This window comes from Frankliniella occidentalis, unplaced genomic scaffold (genome assembly GCF_000697945.3).
Source record: "Frankliniella occidentalis isolate FOCC.00 unplaced genomic scaffold, Focc_3.1 Scaffold87, whole genome shotgun sequence".
Lineage (NCBI taxonomy): Eukaryota > Metazoa > Arthropoda > Insecta > Thysanoptera > Thripidae > Frankliniella > Frankliniella occidentalis.
In genome coordinates, this window is record NW_026267216.1 from 109,970 (window position 1) to 121,824 (window position 11,855).

Here is an 11,855-nt window from a genome sequence, read left to right on the forward strand (position 1 = left end):
GACCCAGAGTAAGGTTAGACTGCTGCCACAAAAATCAGCGTCGACAAAAAGGATTATTACATTTTACACTTGTCTAGCTGGAAACCTATTTTGAACAGAAAATGCAAATCTGCACTAAATTTACTAACAGCTAGGTACGACTTTCTCAATGCATTGAGTTGTCTTGTCTCACCTTATTCAACAATCCTGGGAACCAACTGATCGTCGGCGAGAGTTTGACTGCCACGCCAAAGCCTGGAAACACAATAGAATCTTATCAGTACCATCAGTGCCATTCGTCTATCACTGAAAGCGGAGTGAGGAAATGCGATCCAAATAGAGCAAGATTGTGAATCCAATTTGATGACGTCTGGGGGAGCGATATTAATTATTTGGAGTCAGTTTCGCGTCCTTTTTTGTTACGATTAAGACTTATTTTGAGTCATTTTTGCAAGCGTCGCTCGGTTAGAGTCATTTTTGAAAGATTTTCGGTTACGAAGAAGCTGTTTCACTGTCATCAAAAATGCGATAATGACTACTACAAAAATTTGTGCATCTATTGATTTTACCAAACTTCCTCCAATTTTCTCTAATTACCTATGATTTTCTCCGATTTTAGTAAAACAAGCTAAAAATCGCTCAACATCCGTGAAAATCGGTCAAAACCCGCAAAAGTCGGTCAAAATCCGTTAAAATCGATCAAAATCCGTACAAATCAGTCAAAATCCGTACAAAACACGTCAAAATCGGTGTAATCCGTAAAAATTGGTCAGAACTGATCAAAATCGGTCAAAAACCCGTAAGAATCCGTAAAAATAGGAAAACGGAAAACGTTGGTAAAATTCCCTAGAAATCTGTAAAAATGCATAAAAATCGACAAAAATCAGAAAAAAATTTAGAAAAGAGAAAATGAGAGATGCGCAAAGGTGTGCTCTAATAATGGGATACTCCGTTATTGCAAGATTTTGCAATAACGAGTTATCGCATTCTGGATGTGATAAATCATGGGAACCGCAAAACGGGAGTTATGGCACGATTTTGTATTTCTATTATCACAAATCCACTGTCAGTGCTTTGAGTCATTTCGCAAAAATCGCTCTACCAGAGCGATGAAGCAATGTCGCTCTATTAGATCAAGAGAGCTCGCTCTACGTTTCACGGAGTAATCAAAATCACTCTTAATTCTGTTGGAACAGTTTAAAGTGTCGTCTCCCCCATCAACAACTACTGTACTACTCTGACAAAGCGTCTTCAATCCGCTGAAAGGTAATGCGGGTTCAAGACAACAAGGAAAGGCATCGAGGTGCGGCGGGGGCGACGGGGTCACCAGCACCCCACACTCTGCCAGTTTGTTCTAATCACGACCCAGCTAATGTCAATACGAACGGCACGCCTCGCCGTCGCCGCAGTCGTCGCCACGCCAGGTCAGGGCAGGTCGGCGCCAGCCCACAGGGCCAGCCCACAGGGCCAGCCCAGCGGCTCACAGCGCGGCGAGCGGTGCGGATGTGGCCAGTGCTGTCGGGCCGAGGGAAAGAAAAACTCCAACGAATTCAGCTCGAAGCGATGGGTTCCCCAATAGCCCACCCATTGTGCACTTGCCCACGTCCAATTTTACATCTGACACGCAAAACTCACGAAAATTTGCGACAACTCGCACTAAATTCGCAAAAAATTGCCCTAAAATCTCAACGAAGTGTTAAATTGATCCCAACTCACGCTTAACTCGCTAACTGGATGTACACTTATTTTGCAAGTGAGGGACCCCTCGGCTCTCCACTCACTCACCGACTCGTGACTCGTGCCAATCTCACGTCCAGCTCGGGTCCAAACTCCCGTCTGTAACTCGCGTCCAAGTGGCGCGCCACTTGCCAACGGCCAACGTGTCCCTATTTTGGTAATTAGGGGCCAATTGATACAGCCATGTGAAGTGGATTAGGCTGCATCGACGCCTGTCTACTAGACAATCAAGCACATTCTGCAAACAATTAAGATGTTTTCATGGAAATACTTTGCTTAACTTAACGTAGCAACCCCGCACATGGCTTCAATATGGCAGGAAAAAGTGGTGGGATTCGACTGCAATCGACACTCTTAAAATCTTAGAAACGCTTATGTTCATAGTATGAATAAATCTGTGTTGCCATATACGAACACAATTGGTTCGATATCCGAACTATCTTGAGAAGGCGTTCATTCGTAATAAGATATGATTTTTTAGATTCGTACGTTATGAAGGGACAGTCGATCACTAAGTAGGTTACTGATCCAAAAATCGTTCGTAATGTGAACAAAAACCGTCATGTTACGACATTCATAACATACGAAAAGTGGCGCTCGTAAGATTTAACGAGTAGAGGCTGACACGATGGTCCAAGAACGGGTAGAAGCCGTACAAGGTTTTGTCGCTGCATCATCCTGAGCTCCTCTGAAACACAGCCCACCACAGGTAAGGGGATGAAATAACAAAGTAACAAAGCAAACTCCATCGCATGAAGTTTGGTTGCAGCGCTACTCGTCTCTTTAAAGTAGGAGGAGCCCAGCGCCCCACCACACCCGATACGTCTGGGTTCTGGTCGGCCTATGGCGTAAGGCATCCGCAACCCTTCCCTTGCCAGGCAGGTGCGCAGTCTGCTCAGGGCTGCCCCGGGCTCTAGGCGGCGCATGCTGTGGCCCGAGGCGCCGCGTGGGTCCACCGACGCCGTCTGAATGATAAGCGGACCTTACAAGGCCCAAGTGCGGGGAAGCATCAGAACATTTTTGCTAACCATTTTTGGACTCGACTAATGCTACCAGTAGTGTTCCGCCCGGCACAAAACAAGAAACTCAAACATCAAAAAGCAACGCTTTTCGCTGTAATTTGCGAAAAAAACGGATGCTTTGCACACTTACTTTGCAATTACGAAAGCAAAATAAGCAGTAGCGAACCAAAAGAGGCTAACATGCCACAAAAAAAATACTCTGGAATTTTGATGCAAATGCTTAAAAGTGCACATGCACAAAGCGGGTATGCTGCGTATGGAAGTAACGATATAGGAATAGCAGCTCAAATAGCTTCGAAAACTGCAGATTTTATGTCGCAGAACAGATAGTAAGTAGTATTTTCCGATTATCTGAATCGGAGATCAGTGAATTAATGGGCTAAAATAAAAGCAAGTGTGGCTTCCCAGTCCGCTGCGCTTCGCTGTTGGTGCTGCGCGCTGCAGCCCCGCACCAGACGAATGGCCGTAAGTTGGCAGCGTTCGCTCGTAAACAAGGGGGTTGGTGGGGTTGTAAAACCCGATGTCAGCTGTCAGCCCTGCTGTCTGCAGGAGGTGAGTATGTTGAAATCACGCGTCTCAGGCTGCCAGTCTCCCTTCAATATAGGGTGGGGAATTCTACACGTTAAAAATTAGCCCACAGGGCTAAGAAAGAGAAAGTCTCTCTGACCAGGCCACGACGCCCCCTCAGTTTTTCGTACGCACAGCTAAAGTAGCTAGCTACAGCGCCGCACGGTGTTAGCAGGTTGAACAAAACGAGTAGGAGGGCTGAAATCTAAACTTGTTTGAAACAACTTTCTAATGCAAATAACCACCTCAAATGCTATGTATAGATAATCCATACAGGGTTGGTGATCCGCGCCGTGGTTTTTTCTGCTTATACTGTACCGGATTCATGCGTGCGGACGGGTTGCATAGTCGCACGGGGCCATAAGGCGCCATGGCAAGCGACGATAGGCAAGCCCGCCCGCACGCGTGAATCCGGTACAGTATAAGCAGAAAAAAACCACGGCGCGGATCACCCACCCTGTATGATCAGTTGTCGGTAGTCGGTATGCATTTGATGATTCAAACAAATAATGGAGTGTGAAAGAATACTCTGTGAATAATTTCTTGGGATTTCCCGACGATTTTCTCTCAACCACTACCAGAAATTCCCAGATGACTCCGTTCTTAGTTTTCATGTCAATGAAGGTATCGGGTTATTTACTCGCAGCCGTCTGTGTGTTTCGAAGCTGAATTCGACAGGTGAAAATGTATGGAGCCCTTTGGGAAATATCAAAGGGTTTTGACAATATTTTTCACACTAAACCCCTACGTACTTTGTAGTACATAGTTGTGCACGAAATTGTGCATAAAATTATGTGTGCGTAAAATTTTGGGTGTTTATACACAGCAAAATGCAAAAGGGATCTGTGTGTTGTCGAGTTTTTCTCCGTGAAATCCCAGAATTGATTTTAATAGTAAGGACTTTTTCGCCAATCACGATATGATTTGAACCGCACTAAATCTAGATCTGTGATAATCTGCTTTGTTGCTGATTTATTTATTTTTTGTGCCTTCAGTTGATGGCTTTTTAGGACGTAACTTCTCATCGCAAAGCTTTTTGCTTGAAACAATAAAAAACGTTAGTAAGAACAATTTATTTCTAAATAATCTTGTCCTTAAACAATGTTCTATTATGCGAAGACGAGACTCGATCTCATTTAATTGTATTTTTGCACTGTTTTAAGAGAAAAATTGCTCTTGTGCAAACTCAAGTACAAACATACTGAATGAAGAAATGGTTTTCCTGAGTGCACGCTGCCCACAGCTCCTTCCTCATGGCCCCGTGCGCGAGGCGAGTAGGCAACCCGCCCACACTCCTGCATGCGGTACAATACAACTACGAAAGTGCGCGGCGTGAGCCAGTGAGCCAGTCACCAGTTATGAACGTTATTACACCTCCTCTTCCCTCCTCTCTCTAACCTGCCCCGCATCCAGTGCGCGCTATACGCGGTCAATCAGCCTTTCCACCGTGCGGATATCGTTTCTTCACTTCATAAATTGTTTTATTGCCTCACCTGAGTATACCAATAAACCCAGAGCACGCCACGCTGTCCAACAGCCGGGGATACTGACCGACATGACTTTGTTCCCAGTAAAGCAAAACAAAATAGCGTTCTAAATAATATGGATCGATTTTAGGAGACCGATTTCGGACTTGAAAATACTTATTAATTTCGCTGATAGTTCTCTTTTCAAAACCAGCTGTGAACGCTATGCTTCATCGATATATTTTTTAAAGTATAAGGGTGGGGTACGTGCGTACAGCCACACACTTGATATTAGTTTACCATTAGTTTTAATAAATAACATATCACTTACAGTATTTCTTTTTAGTCGTTTTTATTGAGACAATATCGCGACAATATCTTGCTAGAAGCTTGATTACAAGAACAAGATCACGAAGAACTTACAATTCAATATTTAAAGTTCAGGGAATAACATCGACTTTCTGAAGCAAGAAATATCAAGAAGTGCGGTCGAAAGGAAAAGTATCCGCTCCCATGTTTCTGGAGCGAAGCAAGGAGCGTAGCTGTCCTTACAAGAGTATCAAAACAACGCTGGCTTTCTTGACAGAGAAGTGCACTTCTGGAGCTAGTGGCAACTCTCGTGAGGACAGCAAGGCGAAAAGGAGCTAGAGAGAGAAAGAGAGAGATGGGGAACGAAAACAGATGTTAGGGGAGGGAGGAAACGCAGGGTGGAAGCGGAGGAAAGGGAATTACATACGGAGAGTAGAGGAATGGAGAAGGAGATGGCGAGAGAGGCGAATAGAGAGGAGAGGGGCCTGTGTGTTGAACCAAGTGGGCAACATGGAGGTCAAGGTGCTTCTGTGGTGTTCCGACTGAGAAGTCCCCGAGGGCCTGTGACTCCACATCAGCCGTGTAGGGCAACAGAGCCCCCACCGCTGCTCAAGGCAAGGATCCATTTGTGCGAATACACTCTTTCAATTCAAATGTGTACATAGTATACTTTAAAAAAAGTGTACATAAGGCATGTACACTTTTACTAATGCGTACATGAGAATGTACATGGGCATGTAAATGGTTATGTATGCATTTGTAAAAGCGTATGTGTTTGTAAGCATTTATAAAAGCGTACCTAGACATGACCTCATTAATTAAAGTATGAATACCATGTACGGTACGCTCTATTTAAACTAGACAATGTACACATTTGACTTGACAGAGCAAAACCGCACTAAAAATCGAAATCGCCGAGGAAAAAACATTTGTGCAAAATAAATTTTGGTTTTAGCGGCATATTGCTGGCCGAAGAACACACTGCTGCAAGGCTGCAAACAGTTCACCGTGCGACACGGTCCCACATCCTACGACAAAATGTTGTTTACCCAGCTATTATGCCGTTGGGCTCGACGAATGATCGTCTGCAAGGTTAGCAACAGAATGTTCGTAAGGCGGATCCAAGAGAAAATATCTGCTCAGGCTGTTACAGCTGTTCATAGCACCACAGCATGATTTTCTCCAGTGTACACTGCAGGAGAACGAACATTTGACATGAGACTCATAGGGCAAGTTACTTACTCCTTTTTTGACAGCACAACGTGTACGGAGAACAAAGCTACATCTGCGGAGCGCCTGGTGGTAAACCTGTGTCTTTGTTAACGGGCACTCCGCAGATATCAGCCACGTGGCTTTGTTCGCTGGACACGTCGAGCAGGTACACCGAGTTATTAAAAGGCAAATCTTAAATATGTCACAATTCTAATTTTCATCACGCATTTGACTTGCGGCTGCATCTTGAATTTGAAAATGATTTTTTTGAATAAAATAATTCTCTGTGTGTACTGTGCTGCTGGGTACACCCAGTCAACGTCATTCTCAGATGCTTACTAGCATTTCCCAGACCCCCCCCCCCTCCATAAAAAGGTGTCAACAGGGGACAGGGTCCTTCGGCCTTTCACCCCTGCATTTAGGCAGGTTCCCACGTAGGCCTCGGACCCTTGACCCTCTAGCCCAACATTCCCATCCTAATACAAACACCCGCGTACAGAGCCAATGCAGCACCATGACATGAGGTGCATTCCGAGCGTTACCAACATTCTAGGGACGCGACCACCGAGGAGTGGCGCAGCGCGCCGCTGAGCGTCCTCCAAACCTCTTCATCTTCCTGTCTTCACGTTGAGCAGCCGGGCAACAGGTGGTGATGTTTCCTCCTCGCCCACTTGAACCCCACCCGTGTCTCTCCTCTTGACAGCACAAGAAGCAAAGGAGAAGATTTCGACTACAAAATGTTCTCAAGAACGTCTAAAAAATGCGGCTTGTGTGGAGCTGCGGGCGGATGCAGAAATGACGAAAAGAGACGAAACCACGGGGAAAAGAAAGGCAGGACAGGTTTGAATACCATCATAAACTCATTAAAATTGATCATTTCTATAGAAAGGCATTCAAACTACCCGAACGGTGATAAATTTATCACGTGAGGACATTTTCGCACCTTTTCAGAAGACTTTAAAACTAAACACCCTCTTAAAGCGATTAAGTCGTACCTTTGTTTTCCTGTGATATAAAACACCCCAGAAAACATCCTTAGTTCGACTACCGATGGAAAAACAATGTCGTTGCTTAAAACCGGAAGTCCATTTCTTTAAAAAATCAAACAAACACGAGCTATCTAACAAGCATCTGGAAAATATTGCTAATTTACAGATGTTTTTTATAGTGTTCAAAGCAGGGGTCCGTAACTTAACGCATTAGCGTTATGCGTTAGTTATATAAATTAACGTGAAACGCAGCGTTACACGTTAGTTATGTAACGTAACGTTTAACAATTTGCAATAAAAGTTAAAGTTATATGGGTCGTCAAACATTATTCTGGTGCTAGTTGGAGCTTGTTCCGGCATTTTGAGTCTAACTCTTAACGTTTCATTGAATGGCCACAAATTATAAGTTATAACTTTAACGGATAACGTACCGCTAAAGGGGAGTTTCATGTTAAGTTACGTACCCCTGGTTCAAATAGGTAACTCGTCAGAGAAGAACCGATTTATCGCATCAAAATTTAGTCCCTTTCACTCTATCTCTAACCGTTTAGACGCCAGAGGGTATTTTCCACACGGAAATGACACCAAAACATTTTAAAGTTTTTTCTCGAATGTTGGATGGTCTCTGGTAGGGTAACTCGTCAAAATAGAACCTTGAGGTGATTTTTTTTTTACATTTGGGGCCGAAGACTTTTTTACGGCTGTGCCTGTGTCAGTGCCACAGGCCTAGGTAGATGTGCGTCAGGCGCGTCCCAGCGTCACAGTGTTTCGTGAGATATCGCGAAGCCTGTTACGCGAGACGTGGTCTGGTGTACATCTACCTAGTATTGAATGACCCGAAAATATTACCAAATTACTCCCCCAAGCATAAGAAAGTTACAGCGAGTACTGAGCATGTTCTATACGTATTGATGCTATAATGTTATAATTGAAGGGTAAAGTGAAATGTGAAGACAAAAACGTCTACAAAGGTCGACAAGTTAGTGAGCGCAACAAAATGTTACTTACAAGCGGCTCGAATCGCAAAAATATATCGTCCTGTAATTTCCAGAGTTTGTGTTTCATGCAAAGTCGCAGCTAGTAGCAACACGCCGCGGATCTCTCACGGCACGAGTCGGTTAAGTGCTTCCCGTCCCGCCAGCGCTTCGCGCGGCAGTCTCCTGCTGCCTCGTTACGGTTCGTAAAATGGTGTCCACAATACAACGCGCGTGTGAATACAGCTCCCGGATACTGCATTCCAAGGTTTAGTGCGAATAATGCACGAGCCTCCCCCTCGGCCACAGCATTCCTAGCAAAGCGCGCCTGCTGCCCGCTTCTGCCCGTGGTGGGCCATCTGCCCAGGCTGCGTGCGGAACAGCGTTCTAGGGTTCCAACTACACCCCCACTGTTAACGCCGTGGTCGCCTAGCTTGCCTAAATGTTGGCAGTCCTTTTCGGCTGCCAAATTTTGGTCGTCTTTTGAGGCTGCCAATTTTTAGCCACTTTGCTTGCTAAATTTTGGTCGTCTTGAGGCTGTAAGTTTTTAACCTCTTTGCTTGCTAAAGTTTAGTCGTCTTTTTGGAGGCTGCCAATTTTTAGCCTCCTTACTTTCCAAAAGTTGGCCTTCTTTCCAAAAGGAGGCCAAAATTTGGTAATCAAAACGGACTACCAACATTTTGGAAATAAGCTAGGCGACCACGGCATTAACAGTGCCCTTTTCCGACCGTTGGCCTTTGTGCTTTTCTTTGTAATGAGAAGAATCTCCAGTTCTGTCATTCTTCATTATACGAACAGTTTCTAGTACGAACCACTGTTCGTCGTATTATGACTGCACAAGAAAGTAAAGTATTATACTCAGACTAAGTTAAGAGTTCGTGGGATAGCTATAAATAATTATCATTCAAAGAAGGAAATGAAAGAAAAACAATATTTATGTGACAACCCGAGTGGAAGGGTCTGTACTTTCAACTGCAATGGCGCACTGTACACGGATCACATTTACAAATGCATTCAAAATGTGTGATACACAGTAAACGCACAGTTTAACTGCAGTTTGGCGGGTTAGTTTCGAACAGCACTCCCGACAAGAGTTACGAAGTACAAACAGAACCTACAGTTGGGAGTTGGGCTTTCTTGGTCCTTAATGACAAGAACATACTTTCTATCGCCAAAATTAATCTGGCTTGACAAGAAAAAAAATTACTCTGGTTTGACGAACAAGACATGTCTCGTGTTGATGTTGAGCAACTGTATACAGACTGTATACAGACTACAGTCCAATACTACTAAAATTCTTAAAATCAGAGAACGTTTATGCGAGGGGTCTCGTACTTCCAAAATAGGTGCACAACGCGTTGGCGAGTTGCCGCGGGAAAGGCGTGAGTTGGAATTGATTTGTTTAGACTTTGGGCGATTTTGACGCGAGCCTGAAAGTTTTCGCGGGTTCTTGCGAAATTTCACGAGTTTTGGACAGTTTTGGTGAGTGGACGCGAGCTGGGCGCGGGCAAGTGTACAACAAGTTGGCTAGTGGGGGACCCCTCGCGTTTATGCGTGCCGTTTTGTTGTGCGTGATCAGTGCCATAGATAACATTCTTACTTCTATTTATGACATCCATTCAATTTTTTTCCTTTATTTCCTCACCCACAGTTCACTCTCGACAAAGGTTGTATGTCTACGTGTTGCGTCCTGGATGTGACGTACGTCGTATGGCAGTATTGAACAGTATCTGTCTTCCTGCATCGTTCGGCACAGCAACCAAATTGCAGGGTCTGAACCCATCTGGTGAAACATTTCTCTATTTCTCCTTCCCCCGTATACACTCCTACCAACACACCCTGTCTCTCTCCCTCTTATCTCTTTCACCTCCCCTTCCCCCCCCCCCCCCACTCCATATACCAGAATAGTCCTCCCCGTGACGTGTGCTCGCTCCTCCTTTCTTTTAGGTGGACAGATGTTACCACTGCATCAATGCGAGTGAGTGTGCAACTACAAAAAAATAAGTGCGATTTTGCATGCCCTGGGCTTGGCAACCGACAAAACCAAACCGGGGTGGGCAAAATCCCCAACCCATAGGTTATGCGGATTGACTAGCCCACTGTCACCAATTGAACCCCCTGGGCGAAAATTTCGTCCGTTTGGCTCTATCTCTAACCGTTTAGGCGCTAGGGTATTTTTTGACGAAAATAAGCTAAAAATTGCTGTAGTGAACAATAAGTTGTAGAAGAAGGCCTAAAAACGGCAAAATAGGATAGAAACTCCCCCCCCCAAAAAAAAAACCTTTTCTAAGCAGAATTGAGGGTTGTAGTAGCGGTGCTTCACCGTTACATCCCTTTCTCGTGTCTACGGGGCAAATTTTAAAGACGACGGGTTTTAGCGGGCCGAAGGCCCGTTACATCATTTGATTATGTTCTTCAGCAAATCGTGTGACGGAAATGGTCCCGACCATCGCCGCCAGCAGGCCAAACAGGTCCGGCCCCTGCCGAACGGACTTGCCGGCGGAGAGAAGCGGACGGAAGCGGAGAGAAGCGGAGCGGAGAGAAGCGGACGGAGGCGAAGCGAAGCGGAGCTGGCAACTACGTTCGGCGAAAGGGCGGGCCTGCTTGTTTTTCACTTGAACTTGAAACCAAGTCTCGGCGTTTTCTCAAATATCACGTTTTGCCAAAAGATGAGTTTACGTTTGGAATTTTGTACGTTGATATCAGTTTACCTATTTCAATCTACAACCGCACAGCAACCGCAGCGTCGCGGCGTGAAAGTTTTTGTTAGATGTCTCGAAGCCGGTATATCGAACAGGCAGGACACATTTTCACAGGGCCACACAGCCTGCTAGACGCTGCTAGCTAAAAGCAATGGCGGAGGCGTGGGTGCAGTACAAAGCCGAGCGGTGAAATAATGGGGATGATGATGATGACGATGATAACTATGCGATAACAATGATAACGCAAGCGGTGGGACGAACGGACGGACGGACGCGGGAAATTATTATACCCGCCGTCAAAACAGAGATGGAAAAGGGTGATTACCATAACACTGTGTACTAAGTAAACCCATTCACCGAGGTGTGTTCGCGCCTGGCGGGAGTTTTACGCGGAGGAACGGCAAGAGGAAGAGCAGAGGGTGGGGTAAGGTAAGGAACTCATCGTCCGCCAGCAGGGGTTGGGGCGGGACGGGACTTCGGTGGGGCGGGGGCGGGGTGCTTCCCTTTCACTTTCGCTTTGCCCCCACGAGGGACCGGTAACGGTGCCCCTGGCCTTATACCCGCCGGGACCCAACCCCTATCCGACCCGGGTCCCAGCAGGAAAATTCAAATCTGCTCAAGAAAATTCGCAAAGTTCAACGAACGCGCCAGTACTTTGTACCACCGTCAGCAGCATGAAGGTCGGGTGTATCTTTGACGCTTCAAAAACAAGTGATTTGTTTCCTCATCTCCCGCAAATGCATGGCGCACGTTACACTCGTTGTATCGCCCCTCGGGGATCTGGGCTGGGCTGCACTGACTTCGCACACACCATGCAGCTCCCACGCGGCAGTTGGGTCACTTCCGGATGATGAGTCAACCACAGCAGGGAGGGGCGGTCTACATCCGCGGTTCGTGG

At 45.7% G+C, this 11,855-nt stretch overlaps 1 protein-coding gene across 11 annotated transcripts in view; it reads right to left on the minus strand.

The window, feature by feature from the left end:
• Positions 1-11,855, minus strand: part of LOC113212572 (tachykinins) — a 116,656-nt gene that overhangs the window by 20,300 nt on the left and 84,501 nt on the right. For 4 of the 11 annotated variants that reach the window (XM_052269255.1, XM_052269257.1, XM_052269260.1 and 1 more), the window contains one exon: positions 173-234. The exons of the other annotated variants lie outside the window; for them this stretch is intronic. The gene's annotated coding sequence lies outside the window, so the exon portion shown is untranslated. The remainder of the gene's footprint in view (positions 1-172; positions 235-11,855) is intronic. 11 annotated transcript variants of the gene reach the window in all.